This window comes from Sus scrofa, chromosome 4 (genome assembly GCF_054392235.1).
Source record: "Sus scrofa isolate SSC_HxYL_T2T_F1_AM1 chromosome 4, Sscrofa_HxYL_maternal_Yorkshire_Landrace_v2.0, whole genome shotgun sequence".
NCBI classification, from domain to species: domain Eukaryota; kingdom Metazoa; phylum Chordata; class Mammalia; order Artiodactyla; family Suidae; genus Sus; species Sus scrofa.
In genome coordinates, this window is record NC_139386.1 from 108,298,130 (window position 1) to 108,305,353 (window position 7,224).

A 7,224-nucleotide genomic window follows, 5' to 3' on the forward strand; every position below is an offset into this window, starting at 1 on the left:
TGGATGCTACACTAAAAAAAACCCAAAAAACCAAACCAAAAAACACCCGGCCTGTCTGAGCTGGCTCCGGGGGAACCAAGTGTGTTGGTGGTGCCCACGCGGGGACAGGTTTGGGCAGGGGGCGGTGCAGGGGCCACTAGATTGAAGACTCCAGAGGGGTGGGAAGAGCTACTGGTCACTTGCCCATCCTCATGGAACATTCTCCTTGCAGAGTGAAACCCTCAAGACCGGGGATTTTATCACAGGAAGTGAAAACCTCTTACCGCCACCCTCTGAGCTGACTTCAATTCTTAGACTCTGCCGCAAAGCCCCTCAGTACACACTTCCTCCCCAGGAACCCATGATTTTTTTTTTTCAGTATCTGATGAAATGCAATGTATTAACAATAGTCAACTCACCCCCCCACACACACACACAAACACAGACACACAAAAACCGTCTTTCTGCACCTGAGCTGGAAGTCTAAGGAAACGACAGGCAGATGGGTCTCTCCTGTTGAATCTGTGTGGGCAATCATTTCAAGGATTCCAACTAACTCTACGGGTGGCCATCTCTTAGTCTGATGTTTCTGGTCACCGTTTTTCCTCTTGGTACCAAGGACACATGATCCCATCTTCCAGGGTTTTCCATGGCCTGGGATGATGTCTTTTGAGACTGAGCCCTGTTCCCCAGGTCCTGAGGACCCCCCCTGTCCTCCTTAACCTCTGTGGCCGTGACATTCAAACGCCAAGCACGGGAGGATCATCTGACGAGTATCCCCTGGTCCTACCTCAGACCTATGGAATCAGAATTGTGGGGTGGGATCTGGGGAACCTGACCTTGTAACTAGCACCCTAGGTGGGTTTTATCAGGCAATCTGGGCCCCAAGGGAGGCCACTGCTTTACTGAAGAATCGCCCTGTTTAAACACACAGTGGAGGACAGGGCTTCCCACGCAGGCTATCACTCATTAACCATCTACTTAGCGCCGGGGATTTTACTAACTGTATCTCCTTTCATCTTTATACTAACCGGACCGGGTAAAAGCATCCCCCTGTTTATAGCCGAGGAAACAAAGAGGTTAAATAACTTACCAAAGGACACGGAGTTGGGAAACGGCCGTGCAAAGTCCATCCAACTCCGCAGCCCTCACCCACTTCTCACTCTCACCGCCTGTTCCCTCTTGAATGGAAAAGGCAGGGGCCCCAGGAGGAACGGAGCCTGTCGCTGGCTGCACAGTGTCACCCGCGCCTCTCTCTCCTTCCCCAGGCTGCGGGGCCGTGCTCTCCACGTCCTCACGGTAAAGCTGCTGACGTTCAGATACTTTCTTTGCAGCTTTGAGCCTCTTACTCCCTCTCTCCCATCACGGCCCCGCCATCACCCTGTGCGTGAACGCCGGAACGGCCTGTAGTCACACCGATGGGCTGACGGCGTGAGCACCGGCCCACTTCTTCTAGACCCATGAGGGAGAATGTCAATTTGGGGCCTCCATCCCTCTTGGGCATTTGGCACATCGGGCCACCATTTCTCTGAACCTCTGACAAGCCACATGCCTGCTGCAAAGGCGCAGGTGGACTCCCGGGGCAGGGAGGTCTGAGCCAGGTGGGGAGACCCTGCCGGATGCCCCGCCTGCACGTTCAAACAGCCCCCAGGGACCCCTGAGAGCAGGGGTAAAGGTCTCTGGAGTCTGAGAGTCAGCCCCCAGGATGCGAGAACCTAGGGCTTGCTTTAGCCTTAGGGGAGCGTCTTGGGGCGCTGTGGGCAGGACGGATGAATTTGACTCGACACTGAGGGGCACAGCCTGAAAGTCCCAAGCAACATGTCCCTAGTTCTCTGAGAGGGATTGTAAGGAGCAGAAGCAGCCTGTCTAATAGGAGTTGTAATGTGTGGGGGTCTCTATGAAGACCCCAGGAGGAGAGTCCACCCTGTCTAGAAAAAATGGTAACCCTCGCAGGGAGGGGGCTCCCCGCGCCCCCCCCCCAAGCTGAGCGCTCTCTGGAGGTGGGCCAAGGGCACTATCTGGGGCCACAGGGCAGTAACGCCCACGCAGTGAGAACCTCTGGGCTCAAGTTCAGGGTCGTGGCGATGGCAACTCACACGGGCTGGTGCAGCGGGCAACCACAACCGGACCCTGTGGAGGGAGCTCCCAAGGAGGCTGGGGACGCGTAGGTGACAAACTGGCGGTCTGCAGTTCCACCTGGTTGAGGGACATGGTGGGAGGAGGGACAGAAAACGAGCCGAGTGTCTTGCTGTGAAGGAGCCTATTATTTAGAACAAGAGTCAGCCCGCAACAGCCAGGCCGAATCCATCCTCCTATCTGCATACGGCTGGCAAGTAAGAAAGGATTTCACTTTGCAAATGCCTGGGGAAGATACAAGTAATGGGATTTCACAATACCTGAAAATTATACGAAGCTCGAATTCCAGTGTCTATAAATAAAGTTTTACTGGAGCACAGTCCCGTCTCTTTATTTATGTATTATCTCTGGTTGTTTTTGTGATACCAACAGGAGACTCAAATGATTGTGACAGACTGTATGGCCCACAAAATCTTAATTATTGCTAACTGGTCCTTTACAGAAAAAGACGGCTGACCTTTGAGCTAGAAAAACCCTTATAATGTCCCCAATGATCTATTTCTCCAAATGGTTTCCACGACAGGTGGACTGGAAACTCACCCCAGCTGGAACCACATGGCCGGGCAGCATCCCTCCACCTGCTCTCCCCAAGGCCCTGGCTGCTGACCCTGCTAGAAGCCCTGAATGCTCTCTGGGTTGGGGAGGCCCTGGTCTGGCAGAGAACACACAATGGTGCCAGGGGATGTGAACATGTGAAATCTCGGGCAGGAAAAGCCCTGGCTCCCTCCAGCCCCCTTTACGCCATTTCCCTGAGCTTCGGGGTCACGGAGCGGGGGTTGGGGGGAGCAGGCCCTGGTGGGGGACCGAGGGGACTGGCTCTGGGGCTCAGGCAGTCGAGGAACATCTGAAACAGCAGCTTTGCAGAGAGAAACGCCCCTGCCCTGCAAAGTCCTCTTTGTTTATCATCACCATGATTAGAAATGTGCACATCCCAGCAAAACCAGTGGGTCACACAGTTACAAAAGAGCCTGCCCCACTGGAGCAGGAGGGTTCTGGGCTTTTTCAGTGCATAGGTTCTAATTCCTGGGACAGGGAAGTTGTTGGGGGAAAGAACAAAATGCCTTCATTGTACAGTGAGTTCACTGTGGCGGGTCCAGAACAGGATCTCGCATTCTCCGCTCACCTCCAGTACAGGGATGGGAGAAGGAGACCCGAGGTTCCAGGGAACTGGGTGAATTGGCGACACCTCGGAAGTGAGGCTGATTGGTTGTCTAGCAGGAATATGATGATATTGCAAGCCATGGGCCAACGGGCAACGGGGCGGTCTGCCAGGACAGAGCACTGGCTGGCACCCCAGGCTCCAACCCAGCAGCTGGGCATGGTCCACACCACCTTGGGTCCCAGTGTGAAACTGTTCAGCCCAGGCTGGTCAACCCCTCAGCAGCTGTGTGGGCTGCAACCTGTTGCTTAACCTCTCTGAGCTTTGGCTCCTCATTGGCTAAGTGGGAAGTGGGGTAGGGGAGAGGTTACCACTACTCACCTGGCAGAGCTGTCATAAGGGTTATCGATGGTACAGGTGGCACCCTTAACGGGCCTTGTTAAGTTCCAATAAGTCACAGTTAGTGCTACTATTTATTTCCTGGGGTCCGACAGAACCGAGGAATCTGGGGCACGTGGGTTAGAGCTTTCACACGCAGCCTCTCGTAGCTCCCAAGCAGACTGTAAGCTCCAGGAAGGCCAAGGCTATCAAGGAGTAGGTACCATCTCTGAGCATCTGGTGTTGGGCTCGGGGCTTTCTATCAGACACCTTGTTTCTTTAATTCTCAGCACCCCCAAAGTTGGTACCATTCTCCTCTGCATCATCCAGAGGAAACCTGGGCTGGGCATGGTTTACAGGAACTCTCAGGGAGGAGGGGAGGCATGCTGGGTTTGGCGCTCTGGCCTTCCTGCCTCTCTGGGGTGCTCCTCACCCCAGGTCCCTTGTGCCCTGCTGGGCACAGGACTGGCGCTCCAGCAAGAGGTAGAGCTTGATGCCCACAGCAAGCCTCTGGTTTGACATTTCCTGAAATAGGGGCTGCACCCAATTCAGCAGCAGCCCAACTTCGGAAGACAAAGGCCAGGGACGCATCACTGCCCTTTCAGGATATCTGCCCTAGGACGGAAAAGAAGCTTGCTGGAGGGCTGCCTCTGCGCCTGCGCTGGAGAGACAGGGGCTCTTCCCCCGCCCCCGCCCCCGCCCTATCCCCATGCTGAACATGTGAAGGCCAGGAAAACAGATCCCTCCTGTTGGGGGAAGGGACAACAGGTACAAGGACAGTCAGATACATGCAGTTGACCCTGGAGAAAGGAAGAAGCACAGAGGGAACCTGAAAGAGCAGGGTGGCGGAGGAGCAGAACGCTGCCTCCCAGCCTCCAGCTTGCGTGAGCCAACATAAAGGTTCTTTTTTTAAAAAAGCCTTTGCCTAGCTAGTGTTTACTTAAGGATAAGATGACCCAACTAGCACTATATTTAGTGCATGAAAATCTACAGGTGTTTGACTCCAGGAACTGCTTGGGGTTTTGCTATTAGTTTTCTGAGTCCCCTCCCTTCTGGGTTTCATTGTTCCATAGTTGTGGGTGAGCTGGTTTCCAGACTTCTGCACAGGCCTCCCGCTGGCCCTCACCCTCTTCTCCAGCTTGCAGGTGGTTTAAGTACCCCTCTATTATGTAACTTCTTGTTTAAGGGAAAGAAGGATGCTGTTTCAATTTTGATTCTGATTTTAAATTGTATGCCAACCCCAACCCAATAGGGGCAACCTTATTTCAGCTTAGTCAGCCGGCTTCATTTTTGTTTTTAACTAATCGGTTTCGTCAGTGTCTTTGGCCTCCATTTATTTTCGTTTTTTGAAAATGTTTATAGAAACATAGCTGACTTACAATGTTGTAAATCAGGTGTATAGCAAAGTGATTTCACGTATATAAATATATCTATTTATATATACATTCTTTTGTACATTTTCTTCCATTATAGGTTATTACGAGATATTGAGTGGAGTCCCCGGTGTCTTTGGCCTCCACTTAACACCATGTACTGACCATGGACCCGGGAGCTCTGCTCATTCCTCTCCAAGGGTTCCTGCTGGAAGATGGGCTGTTTGTTCTCCTGTGCCTCCTGCATGTGCTACCCTGTAAAATACAGGTTGAAAGCACAAGAGCATATCGTAGAGCTGTTAAAAGCCTGGGCCCCAAAGTCAGACACCCCAAGGCCCAGGCCTCTGTAAACTGAATTGTCCTACTTCCGAGCTGCTGGGAGAGTCCGTGATAACACCTATTCCAGGACCTGGCACTGGGTGACACCCCCCGAGCATGTCAGCGAGCCTGCAGTAGGTCCCCCCACCATCCCCCACCTGATTCACAAAGGGAGGGTTGTCTGAGAAAAGATGCTGAACAGTCCAAGGAATTCCTTTCCTGCGCAAGTGGAAGCAGATCTATTACCAGGGAACTCAACACCGCCTCGGCCCCTGAGAGGGGGCTGGCATGACAGCTAACCCTTGCCCGCTGAATTACGGTTCACAGAATGCCTTCGGGGGCACCCAAGTGGGAAGAGCTGGGCCCTGGAGGCAGGCCATTGTGCACAGGCTCTGTCTCTCCCAAGGTACAAAAACTTGGGCCACTGCAGGGTGCTGGGAGCTGCTGGCCCCTTGTCTCTAAAGCGGGGATACTACTCCCTCCTCCCAGGTCTCTGAGGTCCTTACGCGGATGTGCATGTAACGTGGACATGGTAAACTCTAAAGCTTTTGTCAAATGTGAGCAATTGTCATTCCACTTTCTCATGGCTTTAGCGTCCAACAGACCCCTTGAGCAAATATGCTACCCATATTGAACAGATTCGAACTGTTTAGGAGAGCCACTGTGAGACTGCTTGTCTCCATCTCTCTCCCTCTTGCTCTCTCACTCACACATACAGGACAGCCTCAGACTCCTCCTTCCCCCATAAGCATCTAAAGAAGACGGAGCTTTCTTGTGGCGCAGTGGGTTAAGGATCCAGAGCTGTCACTGCAGTGGCTCGGGTTCAACCCATGCCAGGACACTTCCAGGCGGGACCTTAGTGAATAAATAAGGACAGGCGACCCTCCCTTCTCATGCCCTCCCCTAGGACCACACATAAGAAACTTCCTACGATAAAAGGCAGCCTGAGTGGTAACTCCCATGATGAAGAACAGGTCGGCCTGCCTGCTCTGAGCCGGGGCAGAATCACCTTCCTGGGCATGACGCTGAGCCTCCCGCCGTGGCCCAGCTGCCCTGGCTTTTTGGCGGCACTCACAGAAATCTGCTCAAGGGAGGGATGCTGGTCAAGCAGCTGAGAGACGTGTGGTTCATCTGCCAGGCCAGCACATTCTTCTAGATAGCTTTCACCCCGGGACAGGGCCACAGGCCTACAGTACAGGAGAAAGCACTCTGGGGGCCCAGCTCTGGTGCTGTCACTGGGGGCAGGAAGTCACTTGGGCCTCACCGACTCCCCCTTAGCTTTTGGGAGCTGGGGGGGTGGAGTACCAGATGTTCACCATGGCGCCATCCAGGTCCCTGCCATGACCCACCTTGCCCTGCCTCTCGACTCCACCTGCCATAAGGTGCACAAGGAGCCACGGGCCCCTCGAGAGGATGGTGCTCCACCCCACGGTAAGCTCTGTCCTGTGCTTCTCCCGGAAGCTGTCTGATAAGCCCTCTGAGGCCCTGTTAATGCCTTTGGCATCTCCCAGCAGAAGGTCATCCCAAACTCCAGGTGAGTGAATATCCCACCCAGGTCACTACTTGGACAGTGAAGGAGAAAAAACAACTCCCCACCAATGGAAAGGGTACTCCTGGAATCCTGGGGACAACAGGAGCCCTGCTCCAGGAAGTAGCGCTCAGAGGTGAATCAGGAGTTCTGCTAAAACACCAGGAGGGTAAGTCTGTTGAGGGTATCAGATGGATGGGGAGTTAGGACGAATATGACAGAGTGTGAAGTGTGCAGCCGTTAACTATTGACCTTGTTCAGGAGGTCGAGAGCTTGTGGTCAACAGTGCTACAGCGTCCGGGAGATAACTCCTCATTCCTGGGAACCCAGCACCACCCCTGCCCACACAAGTTGCTCTGTGTGTAAATATCGGTCTGGAGGATGCCTGGACTAAAATGTTTCCTGGCACGAGA